This window comes from Malurus melanocephalus, unplaced genomic scaffold, assembly GCF_030028575.1.
Source record: "Malurus melanocephalus ecotype Western Australia unplaced genomic scaffold, MMel_1.1 scaffold_387, whole genome shotgun sequence".
Taxonomy (NCBI): Eukaryota; Metazoa; Chordata; class Aves; order Passeriformes; family Maluridae; genus Malurus; species Malurus melanocephalus.
The window spans coordinates 134,284-157,793 of NW_026623619.1; the positions used below are offsets into that span (position 1 = coordinate 134,284).

The 23,510-nt window shown below is 40.3% G+C and overlaps 1 protein-coding gene and 1 long non-coding RNA gene across 8 annotated transcripts in view; both read left to right on the forward strand.

The window, feature by feature from the left end:
* Positions 1-9,092, forward strand: part of LOC130581157 (uncharacterized) — a 28,651-nt gene extending 19,559 nt beyond the window's left edge. The window contains exons 5-6 of the long non-coding RNA XR_008966193.1: positions 4,887-5,033; positions 5,722-9,092. This is a non-coding gene — a long non-coding RNA (uncharacterized LOC130581157). The remainder of the gene's footprint in view (positions 1-4,886; positions 5,034-5,721) is intronic.
* A 2,907-nt stretch (positions 9,093-11,999) lies between these two features.
* Positions 12,000-23,510, forward strand: part of PCGF3 (polycomb group ring finger 3) — a 56,328-nt gene continuing 44,817 nt past the window's right edge. For 5 of the 7 annotated variants that reach the window (XM_057379102.1, XM_057379106.1, XM_057379104.1 and 2 more), the window contains exon 1: positions 12,000-12,276. The gene's annotated coding sequence lies outside the window, so the exon portion shown is untranslated. Of the gene's footprint in view, positions 12,277-12,600; positions 12,881-23,510 lie in introns of those variants that run through there. The other 2 variants (XM_057379105.1, XM_057379107.1) reach the window with 1 other exon arrangement.

Sequence of the window (23,510 nt, forward strand, 5' to 3'; positions counted from 1 at the left end):
TTGGTCTTTGTTTTCCTAAGAAAAATGGCTTATGTCTGCCTCCTCCAAATCTTTGCTTTCCTTTGCCAATCTCCAAGACATCCAGCAATAAAGTGGTGACCTCAGTCTCTAGTTGTCACAAGGTTTGTGATAGCAGGTGGTTGGGTCACAAGACAGTACATCACTGTAGAGCTCTTGATGGAAAGAGATGCAGACTTTACTAAAGCTGGGAGGAAGAAGGGGTACAGGAGCCAGGCCTTCACTTCCTTTGTTAGACTCAGTGACTCCATCATTGCAGGAAGCTCCTTTGTGGCCAATACATGAGGACTTTTAGATAATGCAATTACAGATCTCCTGATTACTTGTCCTTTTTTCACTCAGAAAATTGATTTATTTCTTTGGTTTTGAAGGAAATAGTTCTTCTACAGTTGTGTAGAAGAACTATCCAGGTGTGCAGTTACAGAATGGGGCAAGTACTGTAGATGTGAAGAGGACTAAGAGAAGGCAGTTAGTAGACTTTATTAAAATATTAGAATTCTCTATATTAACTACTGTAAAAAGTTATAAGCCTGAAAAGGTTGCAGGTGTTAGTACATGTTGCTGGTAAATGCTAACTGCCCCAAATTAGCAATTCCTTAACTAAAGCTGTTAAAAAGAAGTGTAAAAAAAATCAACCCAGAAATTCCTGGGCTTTATAGAAGCTGTATTTTAGAAGAAAGCCTCCATTCAAATGTCTTTTCAAAACCTGATGCAAATTCACAGCTTCAACTATACCTTAGATCAACACACCTTGTTTTGAAAGTAAAATAGGAATGCACTAGCATCAATTTGAAAATACAATCAATCTAATAAGCCAGGTGGCTTTAGGTGATGACACGTAATCTTGATACACTGCCATATAACCTTCTGGGCTCAGTCACAGATCACACACCACACAGAAGGGGGAACACCCATTTTGTTTTGCCTACCAATGCTTTCAAGTTTCATGCAAAAAAGAAGTCCGTTCAAAGAATGGAAATCTGAAAATGATAAATGGGGAATTGGCTTTTACATACAGTAATTACATTTTCTGTAAAACTTAAGGAAAAAGAAAATCCAAACTTTATGTACTGTCTTCTCCACTTTATCTCCTCCTCCTCTTTCTCCCCTCCTACAGACATTGAAAGTTTGTGTACACTTCTTTACACTTCTTCCCCCATTCTCTGCACTATTCTTCTCTCCCTTAGTATTAGTTTGTGCTTATGTTTTCCCTACTTAGTTTGCCTAATAGATCTCAGGGTGCATATCTCCCAGCCTTCCTTCACTCCTCTCACACAGCCCATTGCTTTGCTCCCTGGCCATTCTTCCTCACTTCCAGCAGCCATTAATTAGACACTCCTCCATTTCTCTGCTTTTTTTTGCAGTCCTTATAATTTGGTCCTTCATCCTTAGTCTTCTGTCCACTCTTTTCCTTCTGTCTTGTTTCCCATCAGTGGTAGAGGCTCCGGTGTACTCCCAACCTGTCTCCAGGTTTTCTGCCTCTCGGGTTAGCAAGAGCTCCTTATTTACTCACTGGAGAAACCCAGATCCAATCTGTAGTGTTTTTCACTTGTGAAAAAGGCTTATGTGACACAGTTTCAGTGAAGAGGCTGCAGGGAGACCTTTGTAAAGAAAGCCAGAGCTACTCCATGCCAGACACACCACAGAGCACTGCTGAGCGCCCCCAGGCACCTGAAGAAAGGAGGAAAATGCCACAAAAGCAGAGGAGGTAATTCAAAATGTGTGAGCAGCAGCCCTGCAGACACCAAGATCAGTGAAGAAGGAAGTGCTCCAGATGCTGAGGTAGAGATTCCCTTGAACCCCTTACAGAAGACTATGATGGACCAGATGTGGCTCATGGGAGACACACACTGTAACAGTCTGTTCCTGAAGAACTGTGCTCTGTAGGAATGGCCTACATTTGTCCTATGTGAGAAACGCCACACAGGAACAGTGTATAGAGGCAGGAACAACAGGTAGGAACCTTTATGGCCCAAACAAAACCCCAGTTCCCCATTCCTCTGCATGTCCCTTTGTGGTCTTTAGTTTCATTATTTTCACTGAGAAGCCCTCACAGGTGTCAATGGAAACACTGATGCTTGTCTCCATAGTCAGTAATAAATTGTCAGTAAGTCCTGTGGCAGAGGCAGCTTGTCCAGGTTGGCTCTGGTGCAGCACAGTGTAACAGCTCTGGCTAAATTTCTTCAGCACCTTGAAGGCTAGTACCTCTGGCTGATCAGCCTTGGGTTCCCGTACCACCTAGGAAAGCTTTCTTTTTCTTCTGCATTTCCTAGAATCTCACTCAGAGCTGAGGACCTACAAATTATTTTAATATTCCTCCTTGTCCTATGAGTTATAAACTGACCAAACTGACCTGTGACCAAACATGCCACTGAAAATTGTGGACACATTCACATTCAAAAAGACCAGAAAGTGCTGATGCTGCACAATTGCTTGAGACTGAAGCTGAATCATCCTTGAAGAATTGCTGGGAATTCCACATGTTGGTGCAGTGGCAAGCAAAACTTACCAAAGGTCTCGCTGCAATCAATGTATTAAATGGACATGAGTTTTCCTTCTTTTCACATCATTGTATACATCCAGATGAAAAGAGAATGCTGTGCAAACATCCTGTATAGCAGAAATCAAACATGAGGAAACTAGGGAAGAGACAGGAAGAAGGGAGAAATATTTGAAACAAGTTTCTTGAGGAAGACTAAGTGTGGTATTGGTTTTGAGGTGTGCATTATTTAACAGGGCGCTTGGCCTGATTTATAATGTCTGTTTGAATTCAGCGAGTGGATCACAGGAAACCTGCCCATGCCTTGTGAGTAAGCCTCCTCATTTTTTCCAGTGGTGCAGACAGGAATTGTACAACTACTTAATAATTTAAATAGAAAATCCTTCTGCCTAGAGCAAAATTCTGCAAAGGGTGGCAAATATCAAGACTGTGGGTATATATGGATGAAATGGTGGCCACTCCTGCCTTCCAGCTGTCAGTTCTGTTTCTGCAACAGAACTGATTTCTTCCTTCCCAGGTATGGCAAATTGACATGGCCATTCACTTCTGGACACCAGTTACTAACTGTACTGACCCAAACTGTTCAAGAAATGGGCAACTTGTGTTGTTCCCATAGCTTGTGAATAGGCACTGAAGTTTAGTACAATTAAATAACTTTGTCAGGAGAAAAACAATTTTCAGAATTTTTTAGAATTCTTTACAAAAGAATTTTTTATTTTTTTTTTTTTAAGTTTTGTATACTTATACATAACCTTGAGCCAGACCTATGAAGAAATTAACTCTATTCCAGCCAAAACTATCACATTCGTCTCCTAGATACAGACAGCTTTGTTATGCATTTAAAAGTTTGAAGTAATACTGTTATATGAAGAGTTAGGAAGATATAAATAGGAGGTAAAATGGTACCAAACTGAAAATCAGACTACTGTAACTGAACTATATTTAATAGTTTCAATAGCACCTTTTATTTTCTTTTCATCCTTCACTTTTGTTTCATTTTCTTGATGGATTAGGTGATAGATAGGATGGTCAATATATAATATTTCTTTGTAATAGTCAGTGTTTTCCCCTCCTTCATAGAATGTACTATTTTCTTTCTCAAGAATGACTTGCAAGTAAAGTGGGAGCTACTTTTCATCTGTGAAATGCTAAGCTGGCATAATTTTTACCTCTTGCCTGAGCTCAGGAAAATAAATAATTTCTGATGCTCTGAACCATTCTTCCTCTTAGAAGGAGCAATTATTATTTGTGATGTTTTGAAGACATCTTAGAATCCCAGGTCCTATTTACCTGCCCACCAACCCTGCAAAATTCCAAGGATGCTCTTAATCCTTTTTTTTTTTTTTTTTATCTTGCAGAGTCTTTAAAATTGAAATACTTACAAAATGTTACCTAGGACAAAAATGGCATGCTGAATGAGTGATGATGATTTGACTGGTAGGGTTCAAGGTGGAGGTAACATATTTGTTCATTAAATCGTTAGACCTAAGAATACAGAATTTATCTCCTCCTTTCTGCAGTTCAAAAGTTCCTAAACTATATGTCCTTGTGGTGATATGCAAACCATTTCAGAGTAGTGTTCTGCAACAATAGACTGCAGCCTTTTCCCTTTTGTTGACCTAGAAAAGCTTGGAAACCTTTGATCAAACAGGATGAATGAAAGATCAGTAAATTCTTCGTCCTCATCTAGCTGAGAGGTAGAGGCACAAGAAGTAGTAGAGCCAGAATGGTAGAGGAGATCCACGCAAACACTGAAATTTCAGTTTGATGTGTCTGAGTTGTTTCTTTGCTGTTTCTTTGCATGGGAGAGATTGTTCACTCCTTTTTGGGTACATGGCAATAGGGGTCTACTTGACTTAGAAACCAGAGAACCTTAAATGTAAGTTCTCAAGCACTATGGCTGTGTTGTCTCTGAAACAAAATAGCGCAGTTTTCTCCCTGCTGGGGCAAAGACTTCCTCTTGCTTCCTGCCAAATCCCCAGAGGCCAGTGGGTTCAGGGAAAGCTCAAACTCCACAGGACTTTATATTGCAAATAGTTCATGGGATGACTGGACCTTGCCCTTAATAACCTCTCACTTGTCCCTGTGTTTTCAGATCTTGTTTCTCTTAGAGAAAAAGGAAACATACTATGCAGTATCAGATGATGGAGAAATGGAGGAACCAGGGAAAGATTTATGAGTAGGTTTGGTGATTATAAAGAGTAATATAGTCCAGACACTTTCAGTGTCAATATCTACAATATCTGTCTTGAGGTGTCTAATACTGTCTTCGGACAATTATCCCACAAAAGTGTACAAGTATCTCATCCAAAAGAAATAGCTACTTTGGGGACTTTCACTCACCATTAAACATTTCTTTTTGTCCTAGGTTCTATCCTTCCTAGTATAAACGCTTCCAAGTATACATCATAGAAGTGGAACACTAGCTCTCCTGTGACACAGGACCAGAAAGATCAAGAAAGAAATTGATTTACGGTAAAGTGAAGTGCCTTGCCTTGCCAAGTGCCTTGCCAAGGTGATTATTTTTCAGTGGGACACATTAGCTAACTGAATGTGAAATTATAAAAAGTGCTTCCTAGGTATGGGTACAGCTCTCAGTAGGTCCAGGTCACTATTAAGCTGGTTTAATCAAAGAGCTTTAGACATCCTGTTCACCCTTCATGTATACAAATATTTGAATCCTTTCCAGTCCTCAAGTCTCTGCCTAAAGTTGAGCAGTTCACATGGTTCTGTGGAGCTTCATAGTAATTTGGTGATTCCTGCTTTGAGAAAGGATATGAGAATCACCTGTGTGATGCAGACCCAGATATTTCACAGGATGGCTTGTGGCACAGCATAGAAGGTCTCATGCAGAATCCCTGTGGCTCTTTGAACACAGTCACAGTGGAAAGTCCAGTCCAGTCCCACATAAAGCTGCTTAAAACATGGTTCCCCCCTCTGTCTGCAGGTGCAGCCCATTCTCACCCCACTCAAGTCCAGCCATCTGATGCAGCTTATCATAACACAGCTTTTTCATAATGGAGTATAACAATTTCTTCAGAGTGGGGTGGCTGTTTGTGGCTGTGTCTGGTGCTGTATGAATACACTAGTCTCCCAAATGGATATGATCAGAAGCTGAACATTTGAATTCCTGACATCTTGATGACAGTAGATGATTCTTTTTTAGCCTTTTTTCCTCCTTATGTCTCTCTCCCGATTCCTAGATCAATAGCATACTTCACCTTAAAAGCTGCAGCAGCATCTGGAAACATTTGCACTCCAGTACATCTACTATCGTCATTGATCTAACAAACTTTAGCATATCATCAGGATGTCCCTATATTTTTCTTGCCACAAGAAAGCTGGTCATAAATTTATAAAACCTGTGGTGGACTTCCCTAACTACATGCCCAACTCCATGTGGATGAATTACCAGGTGACCACATTTATCAGGAAGAATGCTTTCCAACAGCATACTGGATATGTCCATCGACTACTAAGATAAATCTCTTTTAATACCGTTGTGAAAAAATTATATAGGGGAGCTTTGCAGAGAATTGGAAAGCTTGAGGGGAGAAAGTCCAAGGATGCTCAGGAAGGGTTTAAAAAGGGGACTTTTAAAGGCTTCAGGAATGCTCATGCCATGCTGAAATTCACAGCATGGGCTATATGTGTCCCATGGAAGGAAGTATGTGCACTTCAGCACACAAGAAAATAGGTGATATGGATCAGGATCAGGCAGGATATAATTCACCTTCTTGGCCACCTGGGCACACCCCTGGCTCATGCTCAGCTGGCTGTCAACCAGCACCCCTAGGTCCTTTTTCATCAGGCAGTTTTCCAGTGACTCTTTCTCAAGCGTGTAGCACTGCACGGGACTCTTGTGACCCAAGGGCAGGAGCCAGCACATCACCTTGTTGAATCTCCTACAATTGGTCTCAGCCCATCAATCCAGCCTGTCCAGATGCCTCTGCAGAGACTTCCTGCCCTGCAGCAGATCAGCACTCCTGTTTGGTGTCATCTGCAGGCTGACTGAAGGGCTGCTTGTTCTGTAGTCCAAGTCATCGATCAAGATGTTAAACAGGACCGGCCCCAGTACTGAGCCCTGGGGAAAAGTGCTTGCAACCAACGTCACCTGGACGTGACTCCATTCATTACCACTTGGTCCAGCTATTCAGCCAGATTTACCCAGGAAAGAGTGCACCCAGTTTCTCCAGGAGAATGCTGTGGGAGACAGGGTCAAAGGCTTTGTTGATGCCGAGGCAGACAGCATCCAAGGCTTTCCCTCATCCACTCAGCAGGTCATTCTGTTACCAAAGGAGATCAGGTTGGTCCTGCCTTTCCCAAAGCTGTGCTGGCTGGGCCTGATGCCCTGGTTGTCCTGTTCTGCACAATGGTACCCAAGGTGATCTGCTCTGTGTCCTTCCCTGGCACCAGTGTCAGACTGACAGGCCTGTAGCTCCCTGGATTTTCTCTCAGGTGCTTCTTGTGTAAAGGTGTCACACTGATTATCTTCTAGTCACCTGGGACCTCCCTGTTTAGTCAGGACTGCTGGTAAATGATTGAAAATGACTCAGTGACTCTGCCCACTTCCTCAGTACCTTTGGGTGGATTGCATCTGGTCTCATAGACTTGTGCGTCTATGTGTCTAAGTGGTAACTCAGCACATGCTGGATACTCAAATAAAAATTATTTTTACCCCTTTTTCTAAGTGTTACTTTCTCCTTATAGCCTGTTGCTCTTTAGAGACTTCACTTCTGCTTCATCATCTCTGCTTGTGATTTTGTACACGTTGCTGGAATTTAAATGTTGATGTTTGTGGTTTCCACATGTGTAGGCAATCAAAAATTTGACCATCAGTTTTCAGTCTGGCATATTAGAGCCAAATGATAATTGATGGTTATGAAGAAGTGCACCAGTCAGGAAGGTAACTTCCTCCTCAGTTTTAGTGCAATAACTACAGCTGACAGTCACAGGGACAAAACATTGCCGTGCACAATGCAGTAGGCTGCTGATAACATTCCTCTTACAAGAGCAAGCTCCGGGTTCTGAGAATGGAATATCCAAGATGCAGAACTCCTGGGAAATGAGCAAGAGCTTCTGTTTTGCTTCTCCCTGATGACCCCTGTGCTCAGTATAAATTTTGTAACTTAAAAGTAAGAATATAGCTAAAGCTTTTTTATTTAATAACCARATTGTTGAAGGGATCTAAGCTGTATTCATGTATATTACAGTAGATCGGTTGAGTAGGCATGGCCACAACTGCTTAAGGTGCCATCTTCTAAAAAAATTGTCATAAGAGAGAGTCAACACACATAGGCCTTAACGATTTCCAAATCTGCAATGTTTGTTTGGAAAATTAGTGGTAGAGGATTCTTGAGTCAGTAAATCTGTCACTATTTCTACTTTTCTATGTAATGCTCCTCTTTGAATCATTAGATTGAAGAAAAAGTCTTCTGGTGAGGAAGACTTCATAACCAGAAATTCCTAATTGCTAGCTAACAGTTACATGCTCTGGTGAGAGCATTTATCTTTCACTTACCAGCAGGAATATTTGTCAGCCTAAATTTACTTAAATGGCTAGTATTTGCTTTTTCCTCTTTTACAAATGATTGCTGAATCAGTTTGTCTCATACAGTCGAGTGGATTTGGCTAGAGAATGAACCTGATTTATTTGACTTTCAGACTAGAGAGAAAACAAAGAATTTTTTTTCCATGGGAGGAAATGGAGGCGTTTGAAAGCCAATAACAGTGACGATTGAAGAGCTCAAGAGGGTTGGAATGACCGAGGGTATAGTTAAAAATCTATTGCTTGGGTTTAAATCTCTCTGAGCTTTATAGTAGCCCTCAATTATAAAAAAAATTATGCAGTTTAGGAATAAAACTTTTCAGCTAGAGACTGAAAGCAATTTCAGTCAATTCTTTAGCAGGGACAACAGGAAGAAAGATATCATCTCCCCACACACCGCATATTAAAGGTTATTGAAAGAAACAGGCATTTCCTACTTTTTAGCAGATGCAAGACGTTGCGTAACAGTTATAGAGTTAAAAATCTGTGGATTATGCTTAAGCTAAGGTACATCTATAACAAAATAATGATCCATATTTCAGAATGTCTGAACTTGTGGGGCAGTGAGCCTCCAAGTTGTCTCTTGCCAAGTCAGTTTGCTGACTGCCACCTACACAGCTGTGTCCATAGCTGGTGGTAGCTCATAGCTCCTCCTGTAAGGGACCTTTAAGTCTTTATTTTTAAACCAGAGGATTGATAGACCACAACTCTGAAGCTAAAATGCAACTGTGGTGAGACTGATATTCAAAAAATTTTTCCCAGTGACTCCTAGGCAAGAATGAAGTTATTTAGGAAGTTTTCAGAATGACCATGCAGAACCTAGTGTAAGCATACCAGTGCTCAGTCTGGTGATAACTGAAGAAGCAACACTGCTGCTCCACCTTATCATCCTTTGGGTAGAGAGACTGTCCTGAGTCCAAAGGCCCCTTCCAATTTCATACATTCTGTGTGTGTGTTGTGATAATGTCCAGACCTTACAGGTTTAACCATTAGAATAGGGTACTTAAATAATTTGTGCCTATGTGTAAGAAAAAAAAGCTGGTAAATGCTTGAGTTCTTTGGTCTTAGGCTGTGAGATGTTTGAGCCTAGCTCTGAGATCTTTGCTTGCACCATGATTTTCTTAATTTTCTTCACAAAGTGAAGCTGTAGTACTCTGATTTACCTTTCTTACTGTTTTCAAACACAGGTGAAATATTTACTGTTCTCCAGTACTGGGGGACTTGCCTGGTCACCATGACCTCAAAAAGGTAATAGTTGGGGAGTAGCCTTGCAGTGGTATCAACAGGCTCTCTCAGAACTTACTGGTGCAAACAGTCTGGTTCACAGAGCTACAGAATTGATGTAGCTCTGAGACATTTCTGGAAGTATTATTTCTAAATGTTGCTGTTTCTAAACACTTTATCATAGGTAGTCTTAAATTAGAGTAATTTTGTCCTTTATTTGTCTACTTTGCACTTTATTCATTTTATGTGCTACTTTTCTGCTTTGTTTATGAAAATGTGCTGCTACGTTTGATTTCTAGTAATTTCTCTGTTTATGCCATTACTATTAAAGTGCCCATGCTGACCAGTTCCTTTTCATTGTTAGATGGCCTTTCTAAAAGAGATGAAAAACTTCTTTTACCTGAAATATTTCAGGGGTTTTTTTTCTGTCAAGAGGTCTCAGATAGAGTCTCTTCCATGAATCGTTTTAGGTAGCAAATACATGTTTCTGGAAGTTAGAGAATCAATTTACCCGTGCTCGGATCGTGCTCTTATTTGGTTGAAAACTGCGAAGACTAAAGCATGTAAGACTAATTGCAAGAATCCTTTAAATACATTTTCCAGTTCTCCTCAAGTCACTTTCCAACTTCTGTAGCTTGACCACAGCTCACTGACTGCAATGCAAACAAAAAGTTTCACTTTTCTGCTAATATCAGGTGTTGTAGTTTGGAAAAGGCACTCTAGTATGCAGTTGTGATATTAGATACTGTAGTCACTAGCTATGCTTATATTTCAGACACATCACTTATGGCTATCAAATGCTTCAATAGTAGTGCCAAAGGAATTAGAACTGATGTTAGGTGATGAGGTTGAGAGGAGAGCAAACCATTACCTGAGCTCTCTGAGGGTCACAAATCTTGTCATAATGGGTATATTACAGTAGATTGTTTGAGTAGGCATGGCCACAACTGCTTAAGGTGCCATCTTCTAAAAAAATTGTCATAAGAGAGAGTCAACACACATAGGCCTTAATGATTTCCAAATCTGCAATGTTTGTTTGGATGCACTAGGAAAAAAACAACCAAAGAAGCAAGAAAAGCAGGCATACAGTTTATAATTTCATGCACATTCTTACAGTTTGTTACTTTTGCTTCTGGCTATTTGAACCCTGATTCCAGGAGTCAGATAGAAGGCCCCATTACATTCTACAGCAAACAACAAAGGCCCATGCAGAGTAATTTGTGGTTAAACTGGAAACAGAATTTATATTTCAGATAGACAAGATGCACTCATGTAACTATATAACCCTTGAACTGAAACAAAGCAAATCTAAAATGCTGACATACTTTCCATTAACTCAGGCCTAGCATCTGGAAAACATAGCTCCCAGAGCCAAGCACAGACCCTGAAGTCTTGGCACACAATAAAAGCTCAGTAGTTCGTTGGACATGGAGAGCTTGTGCCATATCAGATAGCTCATTTCCAATGGCATTTTTAGACAAGGTGGAAGACTGTCTCATGGCTCATTCTTTGATGGAAAGGAAGAAAGAGAAAAGGAAATATGTAGGTATTTTAAAGGATTACATTAAAAATATATGCATAATTGGGAATATAAAGATTGTTTTGGTGTCTTTAGTCTTTGGATAGGTGAATTTTTAAGTAGTTGTCTTTGCAAGTTAACCATTCAGCTGTTTGGTACAAACTTGGACCTGGCATGGACTTCCCAAACTTTATGCATGCTCTTTGACCTAAGACTTCACACCCTCAGGAAAACAGAATCTTTGTAATTTCATCAATTGGGGGGGTTTTGAACCATCCACAGTTTGATACCCATGTGCCTTGCCACCAGCACTCCTATTCAAGTTTCCTCTTCCACCCAGCTCCTACTCAAGTTTCCACTCTGATCAGTTGACAAGACACCTGTGTGCTTTAGAAGAAAACCTTTCTGAGAGAAGAGGCGGCTGGGAGTGATGCAGAGGCACATCTGCCTAGAAGCCAACTGCCTTCGCCAATCCTCACCTTCCTGCTCACTAGTTGTATGGATTTTTTGAGGCTGGTCACCCGGGGATTTCCTACTTCTACTCTATGCCGGTGTGGCTTCACTTCAAGTGCTATGTACAGTTCTGGGCCCCACAAGGTAAGAAAGACATTAAGCCATTAAAGAGCATCCAAAGGAGGACAACTAAGACAGTTAAGGGCCTTGAGGAGAGAAGCCATTTAAGGAGTGGCTCAGGTCACTTGGTCTGTAGGAAGCTGAGGGGACATTGGCGTTTTCAGCATCCTCACCAGGGGAAGCAGACAGCAAGCACTGATCTTGTGTCTGGGTGCCCAGTGACAGACCCGAGGGAATGGCCTGAAGTTGTGTCAGAGGATGTTTAGGTTAGGAATTAGGAGAAGGATCTTCACCCAGAGGAAACAGGCTCCCCAGGGAAGTGATCACAGCAGCAAGCCTCACAGAACTCGAGAAGCGTTTGGACAATGCTCTCAGGCACATGGCGTGATTCTCAGGGGTGTCCTGCACAGGGATAGGAGTTGGACTGGATGATCCTGGTGGGTCCCTTCCAAGTCGGCATACTCTGCGGTTGTGTGACCGGRCCATGGCTCGGGCCCAGGCCTGGCSGGGGCTGCCCGACCCCCTTTCGGCGGCCCCGCTGCCCGGGGGAGGGAAGGAGGGGGTGGCCGGCACCGTGCCCGGGTGAGCGCCCCGCGCGCATGCGCCGCGAGCGCGGCGCCCCCGCTCGGCTCCGCTCGGGCCGCGCTCGGCTATTTCCGCCTCTTTGTTTTAAACTCCGGGCCGAGCCCTTTAAATCCCCCTCTTTTTCTTTTTAAATTTTCTTGGGAAGGGGAAGAGGGGCCGGTGTTTCCCGCCGCCTCGCGTTTCCGACTCCTCTGCTCTCTGCCCTGCGGTGGCGCCCGGAGAAGGACGGGCCGGGGAGCGGAGGGTCGGCGGCGGCGGGGGGAGCCCCCGCTGTAGCCCCGAGCGGCGGCCGCGCCCCCCCCCCGTCAGGTCAGTGCGGGGCCGGGGTGGGGCGCGGGGGTCCCGGCCTTGCCCCGCCGAGGGGCTGGAGGGCAGCCGAGGGGCTCGGAGGCGGGGCGGGCCCGCCGCCCCCCCGTCTGTCTGCGGGGTATTTGCGGTGGGGGCTGCGGGGTGAGGGGAGGGGGTGGGAGGGTGTGGGGCGAGGATCTTCTCCGCCCCGACGGGGTGGGGGCTGCGGAGGAGCGGGCCGGGGGCTGGGGGGKCTGCGCTTGAACTTTCGGGGCGGGCGTGGGGTGGTCACCGGCGGGGTCGGGGTTCTGTGGGGTGCCTTTCCCGAAACTGTCAGGGAATCCCCGTGGGTCCGGGGAGCGTCTGTCTCTGTCCTGCTGCCTGTGCCCGCCCCGGGGGAAGGTGGCTCTTGGCTGCTGRGGTACAGGAAAGCCCGACACCCCCCGCCCCACCCGTTCCTACTCTCGGGAGGAGTTGCTGGTTTTGTGGAGGGGCCTGGGCAGGGGCCAAAGCCTCACGGCTTTGGGAGAAAGGGTCTCTGTGAGTGGAGGGGTGAAGATGGCGTTTTCAGTAAGCTGGAGATAGAGGGGACACGTCCCTTGGGTGTGCGACTTCAGCCGTGCAGGTATGTGGCTCCAGTACTGTGTATCTGGGATTTGAAGTTGAGAGAAATAGGAAATGAACTGTTACTTGTAGATAAAGTATAGAAGCTTGAATTGTTTTAAAGTCTATGAATAAACGTGCATATATGGGCAAACACACACACATGTATATGTTTGGTATTAACAAACTTGGAGAGTTTTGTAAACCACTGAGTTCTATTAAGTTGTGGTGTTGCCACATTTGGCCTTTTAAATTGGTCGCTTTTAGTCTGAAGGTGTAGGTTCATTGTCCTGTGTGAAAAGTTTTGCATGTCCCAAAGTTAATAAGGCTCACAGGAGGTTTGCTTATTGTGGGTTATCAAGTGCTTGGATGTTCTTTTGTTACTTCACATAAAATATTTTCTTTTTTCGCTTTTTTTTTTTTTTTTTTTTTTTTTTTTTTTTTTTTTTTTTTTTTTTTTTTTTTTTTTTTTTTTTTTTTGGTTTCAAAACTGTTAGTCTATGCATGTTTTCTGTCAAATTTGTTTAGCTCCTTCCTGCTTTCTGTACAAAATGCATGCCTCTGGGAAACCAGTTCAAGAAATTCTGGTTTATTACCACTACATGCTCTGGAATGTTCTGAAAATATTTTCTTTGGTATCTTTCGAAATAACACYGCATATTTTCTTCCAGAATTTCACAGAATAATTAAGGTTGTGGATGAAAAGCTTTGACTTCCGAAAAAAACCCWAAACGTTGAGATGAGCTTTTTTGTTTAAGGAGCATCCCATCTATGTGTCCTCCATTCTAGATTGGTTTTATACATATATATTTATACAGAATGAACAATTAAACATATGCTACATATGTTGTTATGAGTCATCTTAGTACTAGGTGGTGTGCTGTTTAAAAATTATTATTGGTTATTTTTGGGTCAGATACTTGTGAATTTTTGTGTTCATCCTTTTAGTGGCTAATTAGATGAGAATCTCAACTGTAATACTCATCATGTATTCATAAAGGTGCTCTGCAATTCATGAAATTCATTGGTAACATAGTGAATAGAAACAAAAACTTTGTACCCTTTCAGAAGCTTTACTATTTCTTTTGAAGCTATGCTTGTAGACATTTTATAATGTGCTCAGGGATACAGAAGTTGCGCAAAAACAAACATGGTCAAAYATGTAGGATGCATTAGAAGACAGTSAAGTGGTTTTCTAGGGATGCGTAGATCCCTAGAACTGTGACAGAAAGCTTGGTAATGAAATATTTCATAAATTACATTTTGAGGAGAATCTATTGGATTTCTTTCTGTGGGCCGATCTGGCTGGTTTGATCTTGTTACTCTGATGTCACCATAGAAAATCAAGACTGAACACTTGTAAATGTTGTAATAAAGCCGACTTAGATTTTGTAATTATCCTATCCTAGTACTAATGCCAAGAATGGCAGAAATTAATTACTGTGGTATGAAAGATTTTTGCTACTAAGAGACTGTRAAGTACAGCTTGTAGTCACTGCAGCTGTCCTGCTCTTACATCTCCTGTCTACCTATGTGATTTAGAGGAGGTCATCTCAAAGCGTTATATTTGAGATACAGGTACGTTTTCTCATCAAGAACTATTCTACACTTTAATAACTTTCATTTCTTTTTTCCTGTATGGCCATTTAATCTAGGTGGCATGGCCTTTTTAGGTTTTGTCATGTAATGAACTCTTAGGACTGAAGTAGTTCCAGGGTAGGTTCCTGAACTCTCTGGGCATCACTGTGACAAGCTGAGGCATTTCCATTGAAACTAAGTGGAGCTGCTAAGCTCTAAKCTAAAAAGTGCATGTGGATAGGATGTTTTGAAAAGCATGTATGTTGATAGCGTTTTACTCTACAGCTACTGTCTTAAGTTACGATACCAGCTTACATGAAAATATAAGGGTATCTTGCATGTTATAACAGAAACATTTTCTCTACTTTTTGCTTWGAAACTCTTGCTTTTTGGCACATGTGTGAAATTAGAGTTACTAAGGTTGTTTCGGTAGTAGAGTTTGAAAATCCAGGTGATTTAAGATTGTCAGCATTCCTGACTGTTTATTAAGCTAAACTCTGGTCTCTTTTTGCTGTTGCTACCAAGATGTTCAATGATGTTTGAAACTTCTCCGATTTTCTGGGTTAGGTCTTCTGACACATTTWAAGGAAATGTAGAGGGAAACCTTCTCGGGGAAGTTTGACTGCAGTAGATTAGAAGCCAGGCAGAAGCTACCTATGTCTTCTAACTTGTACAAGACTTATTTGGAAGCTCTGTCTTGAAGTGAGCTTAGTTTTGTATTCCTTATACCTCCCCTTTTAATATACGAGCTTGTTGTATTAAACTGCAAGTTTAGCTAGTATGTGAAAGTCTTACATGCTGTAAAAGAGAAAAAAGAAGCACGTTATTCTGTGTTGAAAGCAATCTTATCTGTTGTGATAAGTTACACAGTTTCATTGCTAACTCAAGAAACAATATAAATAGCAGTTTTTTTTCCTAGAATTGCTCTAAGATCCTAGAGAAAACTTGCTTTTATTGAAATTCATAAAATCATAGAATGGTTTGGGTTGGAAGGCACCTTAGAGGTCATTTTGTTCTGGCTTCCCTTCTGTGGACAGGGACACCTTCCACTAGACCTGGTTGCTCAGAGCTCCATCCAAACTGGCCTTGAACACTTCCAGGGTTGGGGCAGCCACAGCTTCTGTGAGCAACTTGTTCTAATGCTTCACCACCCTTACAGCAAAGAATTTCCTTGTAATATCTAAACTAAATATCCTATCTTTCACTTTGAAGCCATCCCCCTTGTCCTGTYAGTGCATGCTTGTGTAAAAAATCCCTCACTTTCTTGTAAACTACCTTCAGATACTCGAAGGCTGCAGTTAGGTCACCCCAAAGTCTTCTCCAGGCTGAACAATCCCAGTTTTCTCAGCCTTTCTTCTTATATGAGGTTCTTCATCCTTCTGATCATCTTGATGGCTTCCTTCCCGACTCTCTCCCAACAGTTCCCTGTCCTTCCTGTTCTGGGTCCCCCGAGCTGGGTGCAGTGTTCCAGGTGGGGTCTCAGCAGAGCAGAGCAGAGCAGAGGGGCACAATCCCCTCCCTCCCCTGCTGCCCACGCTGCTTTGGATGCAGCACAGGACACGTTTGGCTCTCTGGGCTGGCAGTGCCATGGCCGGGTCATGTCCAGCCTCTCACCCACAGCACCCCCAAGTCCTTCTGGCCAGGACTGCTCTTGGTCTGTTCATCCCCCAGCTTGATTGGTTCACCAAGGCTTCCAGGTGGAGATGAAGCCCTGAGCTATTGCTCAGGAATCCCTGAGCTTGGGTAACTTCCTGTACCGCTTGGTCTAGTGCTCACCCCATGCTTACCTCAGTTGCTGCTGGTGATGCTACCTCATTGACTGATYGAAAATTAGCTTTACTCGAGTCAATTTTACTGAAGAAGTGCATCTATATTTAAATCAACAGAATATGAAACTGTAATACACATTGTGGTGAGAACTAGTTGGACTGAAAGCCTTAATGTTTGATTGAAGTTTGCAGAGACSTGAAGTCGTGCCATCATATCGGAGAGCCAGCATTATAGGAACAAATAAACCAGCAGTGGGTTCTTCAATGATACTATTTTCTTTTCCCATCTCTGCCTTTTATTTTTTCCCCTTGATCAGAAACAGTACTTTAGACTAGGAACTCCAGACTATGTGTAGGAACTTTAGTGTCTCTTTATTCCTTTGACAAACACAACACGTGTTTTTCAAAAGTAGGGGGTGGTACACATCATTAAAAGTAGGGGAATAATGAACTCTGGTGAGCTCAAGTTACTTGTTCTTTGTGCCAAAAAGTGACTGTTCTCACAGTTATGACTGCCTCTTTCAAGTCACAATTACAAGTTGATGGAGCCAGTGGGGAAAATTGTTGAGGGGGTGGGGGTGAGAACTGGCGTAAATCAAGGTACATGTGGTGGCATTATGATAATGCAGGGATTGTAAAGCAGAAATGTGCAAGAGTGAAAATCAGTCTTTTTTGTAGGTTTGTTGCCAGCAGAACAACTTACTTAAACTAGCTCTGACATTATTTTCCACCTCTGCAAAGTGACAAGACTTACTGTCTTTACAGATATTTATTTCAGATGGTCTTAAGAGATAACTATTTTATATTCTGAATTAACTAACAGTAACTTAGAACTTTGTCTGCATTAAAAAGGTCTGTGTTCTGGCAGCAGTTATGATCCTTCTTGTTTGATATTGAGACTGTCGTTATTGGTGGAAACCATTGCTTTGTGAAAGCATAAGTTCATTTTGATTTAAGACAGATAACATTCTATGTATGTTTGATATCAATGAGAATATGCTGTGTGGTATCTGCATAATTAAGAGAGGAAAAGTTAATTTTTGAGGTTAACAAAATGAGTTGATGTTATTTGCTAACTTGCAAATGGCTGTCTTGTCAAGCTTTTCACATAAGAACTTTTTTGCTCTCTACATTACCAGACAACATACAATGTCATCTCTAGTTGATTATTATTCACTGAAATAAAAAATATTATATATAATGCAAATTTTGTGTGAATTATGATGATGTCATGCTAGTACATCTCATCTGTGTTATTATATTAACGATTGTAAAAGAATGTTTGTAATCATGAATGTCTTTTTTTCATGAAAATTTGTCACTGCAGTGTTTGATGAGTTTTCAGGTAATGTGTTGTTCTGTACAGTTTGTTCTAGTTTGTCACCTGAAAGAATAAGCTGATAGAKACAGTACAGCTGGCTAAACTGTAAATTCTTTATATATGAATAATTGTATCTGACACTTCTTGTTGTATCTGAACTATTGAGTACACATAATAAGACATGGCCATATTTATTTTAACTTACTAGACAAAATGTTTGTTTTTATGATAAAAAATTACTTGTTGTGCTACAAGTGGCAGTGAGTAGAACAGATTTAAAGAATACAATTTTTTTCGTTTTTTTTTCAATGTAGTGCCATCCTTTGTTCCTTCAAGAGTGACTTTTTCCAAAAGTCATTTGGACATGGAGACATTTGGAAGCTTAAGCTCTGCTCTGGCACTAACATCAAAATGGTCTGGGATCTTAACTKCTGCATTGTAGATGATCATTGTGATCATAGCTGAGTTTTGTTTCATTTACCTTTTTTTTCTTGGTATATAAATAATGTTCTAGACACAAGGACTCAGGTGTTGATTTCAGGATTCAAAATAGGAAGAGGTAAGGGGGCTTTTTATGTGCTGTGTAAGTATTTAATCATGCACAYAGCTGAAAGTGTATATGCCCCTGTTACTACATCAAATTATTTATATTTCAGTGCATAACTTCTGTTAAATCTGTATGTTAAAGATACTTATAATACTATTTGCCCACTTCAAGAAAAGTGGTATTTGTATTCAAACCAGTCTTCTTAATGCTTGAAATGGTTTTCTTTACATCTTTGAGTTACTCTTTTCCTCCGAGGTCTGGATCCCACCCCAGTGTACAGTGTTTGCCTGATWGCTTATGTCTATACTTAGGAAATCCCCCTAGCTGCCGTGCTACAGCAAGTGATTAATCTTTCTTGCTTTAGCATTGTACTGGTTGGTTGGTTACTGTCTGYTTTTTAAGCTTTACTGAACATTTTTTAGGAAAAAGCCAGCATAACTTGTTAAATCCTCACTTAAAATTTCTGAACCACACATGCAAGTTGCTCTTGCCCTGTGCAAAAGGCTGCAGCTGTGGAAAGGTTCTTCTGTGTGGAAAGTGCAGTAAAAAATTACACTCTTTAATGAAATCCATGGTCTTAATGATAAGCATTTACTTTTTTTAGTAACATTTGCATGGATTAAAAAAAATTGTTGAATGAAATAAGTAATTAAACTATCTTCTTCTGTAGCAGTATCGTTCAACTGATTGAAAAACTAGACATGGCATCTTAAATCAATTTATGCTTTAAATAATGCTTTTTGTATTGGGTTGCCATAACATGATAATTACCTCACAGATTTTCAGTTAAAATATTGGTAAAAGAAAGTGCTCTGATTTATGCTTATTCTGTTCTCAGACAAATTGCAGATGCCCAGTATTTTTCTATTTTCCCTTGAAAAATCCATGTACGTATATTCTGTGATGGAAATACTATGGTAATAACATATTTTACCAAAAATTTCAATTTAAATGCTTTTAAATAACATGTATACTTGCTAATAGTAGTGTTATGGGTGGCAAAACCAGAGTAAGTAATTTATTTGCATACCAGTTTATTAATTTTGTGTTTCTAATCTTGTGCTTTTCTTTTGTGATTGACTAGAATTTGGTAGAAATCCCTCCCAATATCAGGTTATTCTGGAACAATTTCAAAAGGCTTATGTTTATATTAGTAAAATGCTTCATTGATCATTCTTTCTTTGACCATTGGCCACAGGAAAAGTAGCCTAGACTTGTATTGTGTGTAGTGTAAATGGCACTAGCCAAGATAAGAAGGACTCTGGGTGGAGCAGTTTTCTTCAGTTCACCTTCTTGCTWGTCAGATTCTTTCAAGTTTTGATTGAAAGTCACTGGAAGCAGTCTGCACGATGATCCATATGGTATTAAGTACATCTTGGCACTTGAACATTTCATTTTATTATTTTTGAAATACATAAATGTAAAAAGCGCTGTGTTAGTTACAGTCATTATTAATGTAACTTTTTTTGGGGTAATCTTAGATGCTACCACTGGAAATTGTTTATCTAAATTTGTTTAATCTCTAACAGTAATTCAAATTATGTAAAGTTACTTTGCTCAGACAATAATAGCTCTCGGGTCACGTGATTATGATTTTATGACTAAAAAATGGCTTGAATTTGAACAAAATTTTGCATATACAGGAGGATAATATCTTGTTTTGTTTCCATTGGTTTTCGTGGTTTTTGKTTTTTTTTGACAAAGATGCATTTTACCCTGGCCTTTTTCTTATTTACTGAATTTATCGATGCTATGAGTTGAAAATAAGTGTAGGACTAATTCAGTATATAAGCTGTTCTGTGATCAAATATGTAAATGGATTATGGTCTTCAAATGAAGTATTTTTGCTGCTGCCCRTAGGGAAGAGAAAGTACATCCTGTCCCCCATGTTTCAGTTCCTCTCTCCATCACTCCACCAAGTGGGTCAAATTACTTTTATACTGGAACTTGATGTACACTTCCAAAGCCAGTGCTCTGTCAGAGCATTTGCTCTCCAGTCACAAGCATTTGTTGGCAATGAATTGAATTTCTGGAGGTGTTTGGAAAGTGTCATAGATTTTTTGAAAGAAATGTAGAATGGGGAAATACAGAGTATAAATGTATGAGAAAAGTTTAGGGRGTCCTCTTCTGTAGCTTCCTTTATTAGACCTGATGTTACCGTAAGATATATTCACTGTAAGAGAGAAGACAAGGGAAAAATGAACTGCTTTTGCTTCTCCCCCAGATTCCTTCGCCATTTATGGCTTCCCATGATAAGTAACCTTTTTTTCRACTTACTCATCCATTATCACTATCTGCAGAGTTAGACAATTTTAACATTCAAATGGAAAAAAAAACCCCAAATTCAGCTCTCCCTTCCCAACTTGAATCCAAAATCAAAGGAATAAAGTTTTTTCTTTTTCCTCTGAAATGACTTTCTACTATGAAGAGATCTACACATGGTAAATCCTGAGAACAAAAAGTCTTTTAGATGCCCGGGATTTGCTGTGTGGAGATCTCTGTGTGACATGACCTTGTCAGCCAGACTTCTCCTGATGCATGTTCACTGTGATGACTGCTGTGTTCTGAAGAATAGAGGGAAACAGTAGATGTCATCTACTAAAAAAAACTATTGCATTTTAACTAAAGTTTGTAAGTTAAGTTATTTTGATTGCCTCTTGTAGCATAGTTCAATGCCCAAAATCAGGTTTGGGTGAATTGCAGACAGGAATCAAACTCAAGCCAACAGATACTACTAGCAGGCTGCCGTAGTTAATAACTTGCACTGAAGGACTTTCTTCTCTTTTTGTTTCATGTGATACATCCATCTAGCATTTGAAATTTGTTGTGGGAAGCAATATGGATCTGCAAAAGTGATGTTGCTTAAAAAAATTCCCTGGGGTAGTCCAAAAGTATATTTGGAATGCAATTATTATAACAAGTAACAGAGATAGCATTTATTGCCTTACTGCTTCCTTGCATGGACTGTCAGACTCTGTTTAGGCTGAGCCTTTTCAGAGAATAGTTTTTTCCCTACAGTTTTTGAACAGTTTGTATCAGTATGCAGCTAARCAGTTTTGTTGATAATGGTAATCTCTTTGAATGGTAATTAGCAATTTCGTAAGTTCAGTGATGTATCTAATGATGTATACCTTTACATACAGAATGAGTAAAAGATAATTATAAAAAGCTGTAGCTCATCAATGACCTGCCTCTGCTTTCTTTTTAATTTGCTGCTTTCTGATCTTAAACTGTGGATTAGAAAAATTTATCAGTGTATCACAGAATCATTATAGTCATTATGTCTATATTAAATGCTGTCATGACTCCTCACAGCGTAAAAACCATTTAGTCATTATTTGTCTGCTTTCGTACTAGTTTTCCACATAGATGTATCCTTTATTACTACTACTACTACAAAAAAAAGTTGAATTACTGTTCCATTCGTTTGCAGATTTAATTTTTATTAAGTCTATTACTTTGTTTCACCTGTCTGTTAGTTTTCTCCTTTTTACTTGACCTTGGCAAGAGCCAGCTTGGTTATTTGACTTCTGTTCCAACTTCTTTATTTTCACTAACCATTTTCCATTACTTGTAAAGGTTGACATCAGCACCTTGTTTTAAGGGATTCTGAGGAGTTTTGTGCAAATACCTAAATGCAGAAAATGTCTTCAACTGTTTTTTGGACTAAAACTAAAAACTGAACTATCCCAGGGATTGTAGAGTGCCAGAGTACTAGTATCCAGTATGAGGACTGGATAGGGAAGACCATTTTAACTTTTGCACTGTTCAAGGTTGTGTTTTCTGTGTTTCTCACTCCAGAGAGACAGGCTTCCATTTGACAAAATGACAGTAGGGAGGACTGGAAAGAGAAATCTCTGCTCACTGGAGTATGTGCATCTTTTGTTAGTGTTGCAGCAGGTGCTGAGGTGCTTGTAAGCGAAATTGGTAACTGCTTTCTTTCTCTGGGATTCAGTTACGCAKTTGGTATTTGGCAATTTACCAAATGCTTCCTAGGCTACTCCTGATTAAAGTATAACTCTTACTGAGCATGAGGAAGGAAATACCGGCGATAATTTTGACACATCTTACTATCAAAATTATCAAGAACAGCACTTGAAAATTCCTGTTAGAGTCCACCATTAGTATAGTCCACATCTTACTAATGCTGTAAGAAAAGCAGTTGAGAATTCTCAGTGTGTCAGTCAGGTAAGTGGATGTAGCTCTCCTTACACCAGCCTTTTTTGCTGACGAATTTCTCCTTGCTCTTCTACTGCATTAAGCCTGTCCTGCCGTAAAGTTGCCTTTGTCAGTAATTTGTGCAAGTATCTGTTAAAGTAAGTACCTGATGTGTAAGAAATCTTGGCTTCAAAGTGGCCATCTCCAGCAAGGGGATTGGACAGTTKTAATCAGTAGTTTCTAAAACTGCAGAGGTGATTTTGTCTGGACTCTTGCACAAGTGAAACTAGCCTCATGGTGAGATTTTGTTGCCTTAGTAATTTAGATCTCTCAGATCCTACATATTGCCAGGGAAATTTTCTTCGTTTTAGATAAACAAGCAGATGTCCCATCAGGGCAGTGATTAGGTCACAGCAAAGAATTCAGTTCTAAGTGCTGAAACCTCTCATTCTGTTGTTGTCCACTGTAGGCAGTGGTCCTCACTGACACTGACAGATGAACTAATGATGTTGTAATGGTGTCGCTCTGCATTTTGGTCAAAGTTTGAAGAATTATCTGTTAATGATTATTTTAATGCAAAGTTTAGAATGATTGAATGATATTCTGTATGTACTATAAAGTTTTCCTGAACTTTATCACATTATTAGATTATACARTGAAAAAAAATCTTAACAGCTAAACTTTTCTTTCTGCAACATCAACATTGAGATATAAAAACAAACCTAAAAACCACAAACCAACCAATGACCTTAAACAAAACAAACAAAAAACCTCAAACCGAAACAYAGCAAAGCAGAAAAAGATTTGTTAACTGCAGATGTTTTTCTATGGAGGGTCATTGCATTATGGAAGRTGATGCATGTTTTCATATTGCTAGATATTTAACTTCTTCTCTTCATTCCTACATGCATGCAGAACACCAGATCTAGTAATGACAAAGAAATGAAAATTAAAAGAATGTGAGGTCTTTAAAGGTGTAATTCTTTCTACAAGCATAAGTTTTCAAACACTATTTTGAACTGTAAAACTGGAGTAATCCTCATTGCTGAAGTCATTCAGACTTGGAAGTATAGTAGTGGTTTTTCATGAGCACGCATAGCAGCTTAAAGAAATTTCAGAGATGCCAGGCTCATGTCTCGGTAATTATTTCATTAAGCCTTCCACAAGCATGAGTGGAATCATTCCTTCATGCAATGGGATCAATCCCCACAAATGAAGACAAATTCAGAACATATGAAACATATGTAACATATGAATATATGTTCAGATATGTTATATA